The following is a 15,859-nucleotide window of genomic DNA, read 5'->3' as shown; positions in this document are numbered from 1 at the left end:
ATCCTTTAAGATTTTATACAATAATGTCTACTCTGAGTACAGAAAGAAAGGTCTGTGTTTTTCAACAATTTTTCAACTTTGTAGAAGTCACTTACATATCCCCTTAATTAATTACCTGGACTAGGGTTTTTAAAAAGCAACTAGAAAAATAGGTGCACAAGTTGGTTCATTTAACCTTGGCCAGTACTGTCTGGTCCTCCCAGAAATCATCTGCTTTTACATGGGATGGGATATGGTGCAATTGACAGAGCACTGGATTAGAAACCACAAGGCAGAGTATGGGTTCTCAGTGTTACCATTTACACGTGAGCTCAGTTTCCTCATTTGCAAAATTGAGAGCTTCACTATCATTTTAGACACAAATTTAAGAAGCTTGCTGTATCTGATTTCCAAGCTCAAAGCACCTCAGATTTATAGATTTTTAGAGATATCAGGAGCCTCAATAGTCATCCCATTTTACTAAAATGGGAATCTGGATACTATACCCAGATAACATGACAATGGCTAGAAGAGAAAGCTATCAATCTTACAAACCACAAATTAGAAAACTTGAAAAAGTAGACCCAAACATTTAAAAAAATGTTAAGAACATAGGTTAGGAGCAAAGACTCCACATACTCTCAGCAGACTCTGAAAGCAGAGCAACAGCTGGGGCAGTAAAATCATTTGCATTAACAGTGAAGACCTTCAGTCCTTGTGAAAAATGAGACATGATGCTTAGTATGCATTTATTACTTTAAAAGCAATAAGTTATGTATTTTAGAAAGTTACTCACTGAAATAGTTAGAATAATATGTCACCCAGATGCCAAAGCTTTGCTGTGACAAATAGATAACTCACACATTGTAATACAAATATTCCATGTTGATATAGCATATATTAAAGGATGAATCCATAAGTGTGCAATTTTGAGTATCCTGAATTAAACATACAAGTATTAATAGGAAGGTATAAAAAATTATGATGGACAAAATATTGTCATGGTAAAGGAACATGGAGATGAATAAGTTGTGTCTGTAGAGAATGTTTCTGAACAATATATGAAAATTTATGTATATTTAACATAAAGAGAAAAATAATTAATAGTTGTCATGATGAAGAGTTAGCTCTACTGTCTATATATACATATTGTAATGCATATATAGAGAGAGAGAGGGAGAGAAAGAGAGAGTGGGAGAGAGAAATACTTTTAAACTGTTATAAAATGCCATCTGTAAATAAATGTTATGTATTCAGGAACAAAATCATTTAAGTGCTCATATAAGTGAGATTCAAGTTTGTTGGATGATATTCTATAATCTTCCCACTGTAATTTTATATTTTCTTCCTTCCTAAGACCATTTTACTCATCATAGGTTTCCATTAACCGACTGAGCCACCCAGGTGCCCCTCATCATAGGTTTCCAATTAAGTATAATTAAATATATTCAAGATCATAGGAATATTCCATTTACTAAACATTTAGCAAATGTTTACTGCTCTGTCTTCCAAGGAAATGCCATTAATATTTGATTTCATTATTTAATGTATTTTCAAACTTAAAAATGCTTTTTTTGCCTATTCTGCTTTAGGATTTAAAGTACAGATACAAAAAACAATAAAACAAAAGACAAAACAAACAAAAAACAAAACCCAGACACAGCAGATTTAATAAACATTTATTTCAAAACTACAGTGGTTTTAATTTGAAAACCCAGTCTAGAAATTCTAGCACATCAGGGGAAATGCCTGGAGACTTTCTAGTATCAGCCATTAAAACATCACACGTGAAAAAATTCACAGTGAAACAAGGGGTCAGATGCAAAGGCCTTGAAGCCTTGAAGGTAGTTTGGAGTACTTTGAGACAAAATGTGACAAGACTTGAATTGCAACTTAACAGGATCACAATACCTGTTTTGATGAGAATAGATTTAAGAGGACCAAGGTGGTGCTGGGAGAACTGGACAGCAACATGCAGAAGAATGAAACTAGACCACTCTCTTACACCATACACAAAAATAATCTCAAAATGGCTGAAGGACCTGAATGTGAGACAGGAAACCATCAAAACCCTCGAGGAGAAAGTAGGAAACAACCTCCTTAACCTCAACCAAGCAATTTCCTACTGGACACATCCCCAAAGGCAAGGGAAATGAGAGCAAAACTGAACTACTAAGATCTCATCAAGATAAAAACCTTCTGCACTGCAAAAAACAAAATCAAGAAAATAGGCAACTGACAGAATGGGAAAAGATAGTTGCAAATGGCATATCAGATAAAGGGCTAGTATCCAAAATATACAAGGAACTCACCAACTCCACACCCAAAAAACAAATAACCTAGTGAAGAAATGGGCAGAAGACATAAACAGACACTTCCCCAAAGAGGACATCCAGATGGCCTACAGGCCATGAAACAATGCTCAACATCACTCATCATCAGGGAAACACAAATCAAAACCACACTGAGATACCACGTCACACCAGTCAGAGTGGCTAAAATGAACAAATCAAGAGACTATGGATGCTGGCGAGGGTGTGGAGAGACGGGCACCCTCCTACACTGTTGGTGGGAATGTAACCTGGTGCAGCCGCTCTGGAAAACAGTGTGGAGGTTCCTCAAAAAACTATCCATAGAACTCCCTTATGACCCAGCAATAGCACTACTAGGGATTTACCTAAGGGATACAGAAGTGCTGACACATAGGGCACATGTACCCCAATGTTCACAGCAGCACTTACAGTAATAGGCAAAACATGGAAAGAGCCTAAATGTCCATCACCTGATGACTGGAGCAAGAAGATGTGATATATATATACAATGGAGTATTACATGGCAATGAGAAAGAATGAAATATGGCCATTTGTAGCAAAATGGATGGACTTCGAGGGTGTCATGCTAAGCGAAATAAGTCAGGCAGAGAAGGACAGATACAATATGTTTGCACTCATAGGTCTATCAGAAGAACAGGAGAAACCTAATGAAGGACCATGGGGAGGGGAAGAGGGAAAGAGAGTTGAGGAGAGAGAGGGACCCAACACCTGAGAGACTATTGAATACTGAAAAGGAACCGAGGGTTGAAGGAGGAGGGAGAGGGGGAAAAGAGGTGGTGGTGATGGAGGGGGGCACTTGTGGGGAAGAGCCCTGGGTGTTATATGGAAACCAAGTTGACAATAAACTATTTAAAAAAAACAAAACAAAAATGAAATGCTATAAATAAGTCAAGATATAATGTTAGGATTCCAACTTCTGGAATGTGCTGTGAGGAGCCCTGTGGACTCTCTCCTAGCAATACAACCATAACTGATAGAAATTATTTTTTAAAATAACATTAAAAATCTCTGGAAAATGAACTCAGGATGTACAGGAAATGAAGAAACATTATTCAAGAAAAATCTACCAAGATTGGTAAGAACAGTCAAAGTATGTGCCATTTGAGCCATGACCCACACCCTTCCCCACTTGCCTCAGTTTAGAGTGACAAAATTCTCATCCTAGGAGGATAAAGCCAGTAACACAGGGGTTTCTCTCCCTTTGGATTTCAGTCTAAAGCTGTGATTCTCCCTGGGAGTACCAAGTCATGAGAATTTTTCATGTCCCCAGCTCTGTGCTCAGAAGCTTTACTCTAGGCAAGAGCCGTTGAGAGATCCGATCTCTTCCTCAAGGGAGCCTCACTTTGAGCAGAAACTCTACCTCAGACACTAGATATCAATAGTACCCAAACGGTGACTTGTCCTTGCTCCAGCTCAGTTGTAGGTTAGTGGTTCTAAGTTAAGAGAACCAAACTGAGAAAACCAGAGGCTACTACCCAAACACACTGCTCATAAATCTGAGTGTCATTTTGACAGAAGGAAGTCATTGTCTTCATTCCAGCTCTGATAGTGGTTGCAAAGATGTAGATCATACAAAGAGAGAGCTCTTAAATTCTCTCCAAAGGAAGTTACTTTATTTGGTACAGAGTAAGGAAAAGTTCAAGTCAAAGATCACCTTTGAAAACAATGGAGATTTTGATGTCAAGCAATTCAGAGAGGCTGTTGTTATTTTAATTAAGATTAACAACAAGCTAATAATAAACCAAATAAGAAGTTTACTTGAGAAAACCAAAGAAAGAGAGAGCTAACAACACTCTTGTGATTGGAAAAAGTCTCATAGACATATCTACAGACCCTATCTATAGACCCGTGTTCTTTCAAAACACAGAAAAGGAGAGAACATTTCCCAAGTAATTCTATGAGGCTAGTATTAGCCTACCACCAAAACCAGACAAAGATATAATAAAACTACAAACCAATATCTCTACGAATATAGATGCAAAATCTTCAACAAAGTACTTTCAATTAAATTCAGCAACATATAAGAAGCATTATACACCAAGAGCAAATAAGATTTATCACAGGATTTTCCCATCTGATATTTTAATGGCTGGTACTAGAAAGTCTTGGTTTTAGATGTTAAACCAACCTTACACCAATTAGTGCAATATATCTTATCAATAAAACAAAAGGGGAAAGTATAATTAACTGAATAAAGCCCCCCAAATATATGAAAATGCCAATATCTTCTCTTAATCAAAATACTCAACTGAGCAGTTGACAGGAACTTCAAATTGATAATGGGTATTTATGAAAAGCCTGTAACTAACATCATGCTTAATGGTCAAAGACTAGATATTTCCCTCCTAAGGTCAGGAATAAGACAAGGATTTTTATGCTTGCCATTTCTATTTAGCAATATACAGAGATTCTCACTAGGGAAATGGGACAAGAAAATGATATAAAATGTTTCCAGATTGGAAAAGAAAAAGTAAAACTGTTTCCATTTACATATGCAAAGATTTTATATAGAAAGTATCCTGAAGAATCCACTAAAATAATTCTAGAACTAGTAAATAAACTCAGCAAATTTTAAGGTTATAAACTCTATCTACAAAAATCAATTGTACTTTTATAAATAAAAATAAAGAATGTATAAGTGAAATTAAGTAACAATTCCATTTAAGAGAGCATCAAAAAGAATACAATACTTATAACATTTAACAAAAGAAATGACATACATGGTGCAAATTTAAAAATATTGTTGAAAAAAACTAAGGAAGACTTAAATAAATGGAAAAATAGCCCATGTACATAAACCAGATAACTTATGTTAAAATAGGAGTATTCCCTTAATTGATCTGTGGACTCAATGTCATGTTATCAAAATCTCAGCTAGTCATTATGCAGGCATTGATAAGCTGCTTCTGAAACTCATATGAAAACTCAAAGGATCCAAAATAGGCAAAAACAAAGTTGGATAATTCACAACTCCCAATAGCAAAGCTTATTGTGAAGATATAGGAATCAAGATGGTAAGATCTTGCATAAGTGCAGGCATAGAGATAAATGTAATAGAATTGAGAGTCTAGACATACTTCCTTACATTAAAAGTCAATTTATTTTTGACAGAAGTATCAAGACAATTTGGTGGGGGAAAGAATAGTTTTTGCAACAAAAAATGCAGGTACAACCAGAGACCCACATGTGACAGAATGAAGTTGTACTTCTTCCATGCCATACAAAAGAATGAACTTTAAATGCACCACAGAACTAACTAGTAAGAGTTCATACCATCTAATTCATAGAAGCAAATAGAGGAGTACGTTTTTATGACCTTGAGTTAGGCAAAGCCTTTCTAGGTTTGACACAAAAAGCACAAGAGACAAAAAAATAATAAATTGGATTTTATCTAAATTAAAAATTTCTATGTTTCAGAAGACACTGTACAGAAAGTTTAGAGTTTCTGTCATATGTGGAAAATATCTGGAAATCATAGATCTGATAAAGTACTTGTATAAAAAATATACAAAGATTTCTTGTAAGTAAATAACAAAAGGCCACTAACTCAATTAAACAGTGGAAAAGGATCCAAATAGACATGAAGATATATGCAGCTGACAGACATATGAAAAGATGCTCAACATCATTAGCCGTTAGCCTCATACCCATAATAAAAAGACAGATAATAATATAGATTGGCAAGGATGTGGAGTAATTAGAACCCTCATACATTGTTGGTGGGACTGTAAAGTGGTGTAGACAATTTATTTTTTTTTTAATTTTTAAAAATGTTTTATTTATTTTTGAAAGAGAGGGGAAGGGAGAATGGGGGAAGAACAGAGAGAGAGAGTGAGAGAAAAAAAGAGAGAGATACACACACAGAATCCAAAGAAGGTTCCTGGCTTCAAGCTGTCAGCATGGAGCCTGATGGGCCCGAACTCATGAACCCATGAGATCATGAGCTGAGCTGAAATCAGATGCTCAACCCACTGAGCCACCAGGGTGCCCCAAGTGGTACAGATAATTTAAAAACAGTCTGGCAGTTTCTCAAAATGTTAAACATAGAGATACCATATGTAACCCAACAATTCCACTCCTGGGTAAATATGAAGATAAATAAAAACACATGTCCACATAAAAACTTGTACATGAATGTTTGTAGAAACAGTATAAATAATAGCCAAAAGTATAAACATATCTATTAACTGATGAATGTATAAATAAAATATAATATAAACACAGCAATGGAAGATACTTGGCCATAAAAAGGAACAAAGTATTGATACATGCTACAACATATACAAGCTTGAAAACACTAAGCTAAATAAAAATTAATCATAAAAGACCAAACTCATATTATATGATTCTATTTATATAAAATGTTCAGAATAAACAAAAATATAGAAATGGAAAGTAAATTAACCATTTCCTAGGTTCAGGGGAGTTGAGAGAAAGACGGAGTGACTGATGAAGGGTACAAACTATTTTGAAGTTATAAAGATTTTTTTAAAGAAATCCATTGTGGTGAAGTTTGCATAAATCTGTGAATTCAGTGAAATCACTGAAGTTTTATGAGTGAATTGTAGGTACGCTAATGTCAATATCAATAAAGCTGGTAAAAAACATACAACTGTAACTTAGACTAAGTAGTTAGTAGTAGAGGTTATAAAATTCATCAGTTCTAAATATATTTTCAAGTGGAGGCAATGGATTGGATGAGAAGAAGAGAAGAGCTAGATGAGTCAATATTTTGTGCTTAGAGAGATGTAACTGGCACTAAGCTTCAGGATAAAGATTCTAAGTGTATGTGTATGGTGTAAGAAAGTGGTCCAGTTTCAGTCTTCTGCATGTTGCTGTCTAGTTCTCCTAGCACCATTTGCTAAAAAGACTATTTTTTCTATTGGATATGCTTTTTTGCTTTGTTGAATATTATTAGTTGGTCATACATTTGTGGGTCGATTTCTGGGTTCCATATTCTATTCCACTGGTCTATGTGTGTGATGTGAGACAGGAAACCATCAAAATCCTAGAGGAGAAAATAGGTAACAACCTCTTTGACCTAGGCTGCAGCAACTTCTTACTTGACACGTCTCTGAAAGCAAGGGAAATAAAAGCAAAAATGAACTATTGGGACCTCATCAAGATAAGCTTCTGCACAGCAAAGGAAACAATCAACATAACTAAAAGGAAACCATAAGAATGGAAAAAGATATTTGCAAATGACATTATCAGATGAAGGGTTAGTATCCAAAATCTATAAAGAACTTACCAATTCAATACCCAAAAAACAAATAATCCAGTGAAAATGGGTAAAACACATGAATAGACACTTTTCCAAGAAGACATCCAGATGGCTAACAGACACATGAAAATATGCTCAACATTGCTCATCATCAGGGAAATATAAATCATAACCACATTGAGATACCACCTCACACAGGTCAGTGTGGCTAAAATTAACAACTCAGGAAATAACAGATGTTGGAAAAAGAGAAACCCACTTGCACTGTTGGTGGGAATGCAAACTGGTACAGTTTGCTTTCTACTTTGGAAGACAGTGTGGAGGTTCCTCAAAAATTAAAAATAGAATTTCTCTACAATCTAGGAATAACATTGCTAAGTATTTATCCAAAGGATACAGGACTACTGACTTTAGGGGCCCATGCACCCCAATGTTTATAACAGCACTTTCAACAGTAGCTTAATTATGGGAAAAAGACCAAGTGTCCATCAACTGACGAATGGATAAGAAGAAGTGGTATATATATATATATAATGGAATACTACTATATATATATATATATATATATATATATAATGGAATACTACTTGGCAATGAAAAAGAATGCAAATCTTGCCTTTAGCAATAACATGGATGGGACTGAAGGGTATTATGCTAAGTGAAGTAAGTCAATCAGAGAAAGACATATGTTTTCACTCATACATGGAATTTTGGAAACTTAACAGAAGACCATAGAGGAAGGAAAGGAAAAATAACTTATAAACAGAGAGGGAGGCAAACCATAATAGACTCTTAAATACAGAGCACAAATTGAGGGTTGATGGGATGGAGAGTTGGGTGATGGGCATTGAGGAGGGCACTTGTTGGGATGAGTACTGGGTGTTGCATGTAAGTAATAAATCATGAGAATCTACTCCTGAAGCCAAGACTACATTGTATGTGAGCTCACTTGACAATAAATTATTTATAGAAGAAGAAGAAGAAGAAGAAGAAGAAGAAGAAGAAGAAGAAGAAGAAGAAGAAGAAGAAGATGAAGAAGAAGAAACAGAAACAGAAGAAGAAGAAAATTCTGACTTTAATGTTTTAGTTCATATGGAAATATTTTTTAAGTTAATAAACAAATATCTTTAAGTTAAGAAACAAACTTCTATCATACAGGATTCTTTATTTTTCCTATTCCTTTTTAAAAATAATTTTTAATGTTTATTTATTTTTGAGTCATAGAGTAAGACAGTGTGAGCAGGGGAGAGGCAGAGAGAGAGGAAGACAGAATCTGAAGCAGGGTTTAGGCTCTGACTCATCAGCACAGAGCCTGATATGGGACTTGAATCCATAAGCAGTGAGATCATGACCTGAGTAGAAGTCAGACACTTAACCAACTGAGCCAGCCAGGAGCCCCTATATTTCCGATTTCTAGTTAGATGTGAAGGCGAGCTTCCATAATGACTTCCAATGATTTCTGCCTGTTGGTATTCCCTCCCTTGTTGAATTCCCTTCCCTTTGAGTATGCACTGGCCCTAATGACTATCTTTTAATGAGTAGTATATGGTTAAACTGATGGGATGTCACTTCTCAGATTAGGTTATAAAAGTTCAGGATCCCTCAAAAGTTCATGCAATTGCCAAAAATGTTTCTAATTTGTCTATTCTGGGATGTTTTGCTTCCTTATATTTTATTTAAATTCTTCATGCTTATGTAAGTACCTATTCTGCTGAGTGCACAGACTGGCTTATTCATTATTGAACCTTCAAAATACATTATTTGCTTCCTAGTGAACTTTCATTAAATCAGCATTTGGTCAGATTTTTTTTTTTATTCAATATCTTACCTCCTCTCAATTTTCTATCTCTAAAATACCCTATTAGCTATAATTATCAGGTTTTTAAAAATAACTTGTATTTGTTGTACAACATAAGGCTGTATACTACATAATTTAGTAAAGTTAGAGGCATAACAGCTATTGAAAGGCATTTTTCTCTCAGTTTTTTATCATTGCCACGAATTCCAATATTACATTCCTTTTATTTTTTAATTAAAACCTCTAATAAGTGATTTAGTATGCAGGCCATCATGATACTTAAAGATTTTCCATAGTTACTCTTTGAGGAGTCTGAGTTTTTATGAGAATATTTTAAGTGTCAGCATTTTCCTTATCAGGAATATTGTGTGTTGTTATAAAAAAAGATATATGGAGTTCATAAATATGTGTAGCATTTTAAAAGTGGGATTTAAAAACATAGGCCTTTATTTCAGGAATTCTTATTTACTCATAAATACACCACATGACGAACAAAATGACAAAAGACTGATGTAATTATTGAAAGGTTATCACTGATAACAAGTTTTTCCCCTTTAGGATGTTTTAGTTTACAACTATCAGTGAACTGAAAGACTTCACTCATTTGAAAATGTTAGTGAGTCTGTCCACAAAACTTAAACAACAAAACACTATTTCTTAATTTTTCCCCCACAAATCTGTTTTGTAATAAAAATAAATAATCCCAGTTTATGTTAAAAGGATTCTTTCCCTTTAGGTTTGAAAAAGAGGTGTGGATCAAGTCAGTAATAATTTTTGGTAATTTTTTCATCAAGCACTTTAATGTTAGCCAATGTTTTCCATATCTTGGAAATCTCTTAAGATTTTTTTGTCTGGTTTCATATTGGAAGTGTTGCTTCTATATAGTGACATGTTCAAGTAATAGAATGAAAGCAAAAATGTATGGTTTATTAGAAGAATTAAAAACTACTTTCCCAACCCAATGCCATACAAGTAAAGTATATTATAATTAATATATCTTAGTTTACTACACTTATCATTCAACTAACACTGTGTACACACATACATGCATATATATACATATACGAACACTCACACCAGATACATAATTGTGAATGGATTTAGAAATAATGTTTGAAAACTATCAAAACTGATAAATGAATTTAGTAGTCATAGATTATGAATTAAAATCACAAAATTAATATGTAGAAAATGTTGAGTTTCTTGCAATAATAAAGAAGTATCAGAAAGAGAAATTAAGAAAACAATTCCATTTACAACTGTACTAAAAATAATAAAATACCTAGTAATAAACCTAACCAAGGAAGTGTAATGTAACACTTGTACTACAAAAACTCTAAAATTCTGATAAAATAAATTGAAGATGACACATACAATTGGAAAGATAATCTATGCTCATGGATTGGAAGAACAAATAGTATTAACATATTCATAGTTCCCAAAGCAATCCATAGACGAATGCAATCCTTATCAAAATACCAACAACATTTTTCATAGAACTAGAACAAATAATCCTAAATTTATATGGAACCACAAAAGATCACCACTAGCCAAAGCAATCCCAAGAAAGAAGAACAAAGCTGGAGGTATCACAATCCCACAGATTTAAGATATACTACAAAGCTACGGCAATCAAAACAGTATGAAGTTTGCACAAAAATAGACACATAGATCAACAGAATATAATAGAGAGCCCAGAAATAAACCCACAGTTATATGTTCAATTAATCTACAGAAAAGGAGGCAAGAATATGCAATGGGAAAAAAGACAGTTTCTTCAACAAATGGTGTTGGGAAAACTGCAGAAAGCAAGCAAGCAAACAGGCAAGCAGGAAAGAAAGAAGGAAAGGAAGGAAGGAAGGAGGGAAGAAAGGAATGAGGGAAGGAAGGAAGGAACTGGACTATTTTCTTATACCATACATAAAAATAAATTCAAAATAGATTAAGAACCTTAATGTAAGACCTGACACCATAAGACTCCTAGAAGAAAACATAGGCAGTAATTTCTTTGACATCATTCATGGAAACATTTCTCTAGGTATATCTCCTCAGGCAAGGGAGACAAAAGCAAAATTAAACTGTTTGGACCACACCAAAACAAACAAACAAACAAACAAACAAACAAAAAGAAAACCCATCTGCCCAGCAAGGGAAATCATCAAGAATATGACAAGGCAACCTACTGAATGGAAAAAGATATTTGAAAATAACATATGTAATAAGGAGCTAATATCCAAATATATATAAAGAATTGATACAACTCAGACCCCCAAACACAATCTGAGTAAACAATGGGCATAGTACCAGAATAGACAGTTTTCCAAAGGATATAAAAATGACCAACAGACCATGAAAATAAGTTCAACATCACTAATCATCAGAAAAATATAAATCAAAATCATGGCAAGATATCACTTCACAACTGTAGAAATGTCTAGAATCAAAAAGAATTGTTGAGAATGTGGAGGAATAAAAACCTTGTGCACCATTAGTGGGAATGTAAATTGGTATAGCCACTGTGGAAAACAGTATGGATGGAGGTTTCTCTAAAAGATAAAAATAGAAATATCAAATGATTCAGCAATTCCATTACTGGATATTTACCCAAGGAAAATGAAGACACTGATTAAAAAAAAATGTACTCCTATTTTTATTGCAACATTATTTTCAATAGCCAAGATATGAAGCAACCCATGTATCTATCATAGATTAATGGATGAAGAAGAGGTGGTATATACACTTTGGAATATTACTCAACCATAGAAAAGATTGAGATCTTGCCATCTGCAAACACAGGGATAGAACTAGAGAGTAAAATGCTGAGAGAAATCAGTCAAACAGAAAAGACAAAATATCATATTATTTCACTCATAAGTAGAATTTAAGAAACAAAATGAATAGAAACTACAATCAAAAAGACAAACTATTAAGAACTCTTAAATACAGAGAACGAACTGGTGGTTGCCAAAGGGGAGGTGAATGATGGGATGGATGAAATATGTAGAGGGAATTAAGAGTACACTTATTATGATGAGCACTGAATAATGTATAGAATTGTTGGATCATTATATTGTGCACCTGAGACTAACATAACTCTATATGTTAATTATACTTCAATTATAAAATGTTATTAACCAAAAAAAAAATGGCAATGCTTTAGAGTAATAAAAGCTCTTCTGAAATGATGAAACAGTACAGAAACAGTGTTGGTAATATATTTCTTTCTTGATCTTTAGACATATTACATCAGAAGATGAACTCTATCCATAGAGAATTTGAACAAACACTAGAAATAAAACCACTCAGATTGTTTAACTACTTTTGAAACATCAACATAAAACTATTAATATGTCATTTGAATCATTTTTGTAAATGTGATAACAACTGTGCTTTTGACTGATAACCCTTCTGCCTTCCAAGGTCAGACCAAGGAATGTCAGGTTAGGATTAAAAAAAAGAGAGAGATTTACACACTTCTGATCTTTTTCAGTTTAAATTGGTCATTCAGTTTGAAAATCTCTTTCCATAATTGCTTCAACTGCAGCTTAGATGAGTATTTCAAGATGTTCATTCCAAATTTGTGGACCGATGCTGCCAACGATCACAGAATTTTAGAAATAGAATTGATCAGTGGATTATCTGGTCCAGTGTTTTTGACTGACAGATGAGCTGATGTAAATTAATTATCTAAAAACTTCGTGGTTTAGAGAACAACAAAGGGAATCATTATTATTCCAGGGGAGGAAACCGAGGCATGAAGACATTAAATGTGATGCCAACTGTATTAGAACTTGTTACTTGCAGTCAGGACTAAAATATATCCTGCCAGCGTCTCATGTAGAGCTTTCCACTATCCTGTCCTATATTAATACTGTTGTTGGTTTTGAAGTGTCATCTAGATGTGGAAAGATAATAATTTAATAGGAAAGAAATACATTCCCTGGCTCTCTGGAAAACAAACATATTGTCATCCTATGTTTACAGCTAAAGGTGGATTTTGAATGTCACCGGTTGAAGAGTTCTGAGAAGTTTTATTGAGGTGAACTCCAGAAGGAAAAGAATAATGTCATTTCAGAATGTGTGTTAACAGACATCATTTTAGTTGTAATACTTTGCCTATGCACCATATAATAAGATTATTTTTTACAAAATGTGTTTATAGGCTTCAGTCTAGCATCCAGCCACACTGACTAAACAAATGTAATTGCTCTGAATGAACTCTAAATAGCTTTCAACATTTCATTACAAAGCAATTACATATGAGTCTTTCCCAATGCTTTTGGCATGATTTTTTAAAGAAATTACACAAACAGGTGAAATCAACCATTATGAAATATAGCCCACATGCCTAAAAAGCAAGCCTTCACAGTGACAGTGAGGTAGGGGAGGTTTAAGTCAAATGATAAACAGTTTAATGTCAAGGTAACTGTACAGAGAGAATTCAGCATGCTTACTCAACGTAAGTTTATTCTCTGAAAAGGGAAAATTTACTTAATTTTACAATGGTATGAAGTACAACAAAATTTATTAGACATTCCTTAAAAGTTAAATGAAGATTGACCTCTTTTAAATTCATATTAAAAAATATTTGGCTTTTGTAAAGCAAAACATAACTGCCTACTTGTCTGGATTTTGGAAGATCATAATTGTTTAACGTCTATTAAGTATTTACTGTGGTGCAGGAACTGTCCTAAGCATTAGATAGATAGATAGATAGATAGATAGATAGATAGATATAGATATAGATATATAGTATTATATGTCATGTGTTATATTGTGTATTATATATATATACACAGATATATACATGTCCTCAAATATGTATCAAAATAATCCTATGAGGTAATTGTTACTATTCTTATTTTTACAGATGGAGAGGTTGAGACAAAAAGAGGTTAAGTAATTTTTGTTCAAGATCAAGCAGCCACTCATGGGAGGTCAGGATTCAAATATAGGCATTCTGGTGCCTGAGTCCATGATCCTTGATTTTCATGCTACCCACTCTTACTCATAAGGATACTATCTACGCACAGATCTGACGTGGGTCTGGAGATTTTGTGCTGGAAAGAACAGTGAGCTGTTAACATAATAACTAGGCATAACTTTATAAAATATCATAGTACTCATTTGGCCTTAGGTCTATGCCTCTTAAGATGGCTTTAAAAAAATGAAACATCAACAATCACACAGTACATGTAAACCCTTTATTTTATTTATTTTTTAAAGTATATTTTTATTTATTTTGAGAGAAAGATAGAGAGCAAAAGGGGGAAGGGCATAGAGGGAAAGAAACAATCACAAGCAGGCTCCACGCTGTCAGTGCAGAGCCTGATGCAGGGCTTGAACTCAGGGACCACAAGATCATGTCCTGAGCTGAAGTCAAGAGTTGGACACTTAATTGACTGAGCCACCCAGGCACCCCTGAACTCTTTATTTTAAATAAAAAATGTTTGGGGGCACCTGGGTGGCTCAGCCGGTTAAGAGTCCAACTTCAGTTTGGGTCATGATCTCATGATTTGTGAGTTCAAGTGCCACTCCAGGCTCTGTGCTGACAGCTTGGAGCCTGGAGCCTACTTCAGATTCTGTGTCTCCCTCTCCTCTACCCCTCCCTTGGTTACACACTCTCTCTCTCTCTCTCTCTCTCTCTCTCTCTCTCTCTCTCTCAAAAATAAAATAAAACATTAAAAAATTAAATGAAAACTGTTTATTTAAAGATAGGTTATCTGGGGACTAGTATCTTGGGGTGATACACATACCCCTTGTGATGATCTGTTCCTTCTGTGTGAAGATGTGAGAATGTGCACCTGAGTATTTTTATGGGGAAAAAAAGATTTCTTTCATTAGATTGTTAAAGGAATGCATAGTTTACCTAGTATTTAGAACACGGTGGGCAAACTTTTTCAGTAAAGGTAAATATTTTGGGCTTTGTGGGCCGTATATTGTCTCTTCTGCAACTGCACAACTCTGCTGCTGTAGATCAAAAGCAGCCATAGACAATACATAAATGTAGGAGTATGGCAGTGTGCCCATAACCTTTTCTATGTGCTTTGAAATCTGAATTTTATGTGATTTCTATGTCACAAAATATTATTGTGCATTTGATTGTTGATCAGTTATTTAAAGACATAAAAGACAATCAAATGAAAAACCCAAAGAACAAAAGTATCTTAGCTCATGGACAATAAAAAGCAAGCAGCGGGCCAGGTTTGGTTTATGGGGCATCAGATAATTTGTTAGAAAGGCAAATTCTCAGGTATCTCTGAAAATATATTGAACCAGAAACTTCAGGATTGACCCAGCACATGCTGCAGTTTGGGAACCATTGGTTCTCAGTCATCGCTGTAATGGTTCACTTTATCCAGCCAGCCAGCCAGCCTTAGAATGAATGTTTTGATAGTGTAATTGCAATGTGCCAGGAATACATGGAGAAAGTATTATATTTCTTCCTCATAGATCCAAGAATGATTCTTCCTTCCATAAAACAAAAGGTGGTAACTTTCTGACAATGACATGCTTTTTTTTTTT

The 15,859-nt window shown here is 34.4% G+C and overlaps 1 protein-coding gene across 1 annotated transcript in view; it reads right to left on the bottom strand.

The window, feature by feature from the left end:
* LOC115301409 (bifunctional heparan sulfate N-deacetylase/N-sulfotransferase 4) overlaps window positions 1–15,859 on the bottom strand; it is a 238,434-nt gene that overhangs the window by 108,673 nt on the left and 113,902 nt on the right. The gene's annotated exons all lie outside the window — the stretch shown is intronic.

The sequence above is a fragment of the Suricata suricatta genome, chromosome 1 (assembly GCF_006229205.1).
Source record: "Suricata suricatta isolate VVHF042 chromosome 1, meerkat_22Aug2017_6uvM2_HiC, whole genome shotgun sequence".
In the NCBI taxonomy this organism is placed as follows: Eukaryota; Metazoa; Chordata; class Mammalia; order Carnivora; family Herpestidae; genus Suricata; species Suricata suricatta.
This window is presented reverse-complemented; position numbering and strand designations above follow the sequence as displayed.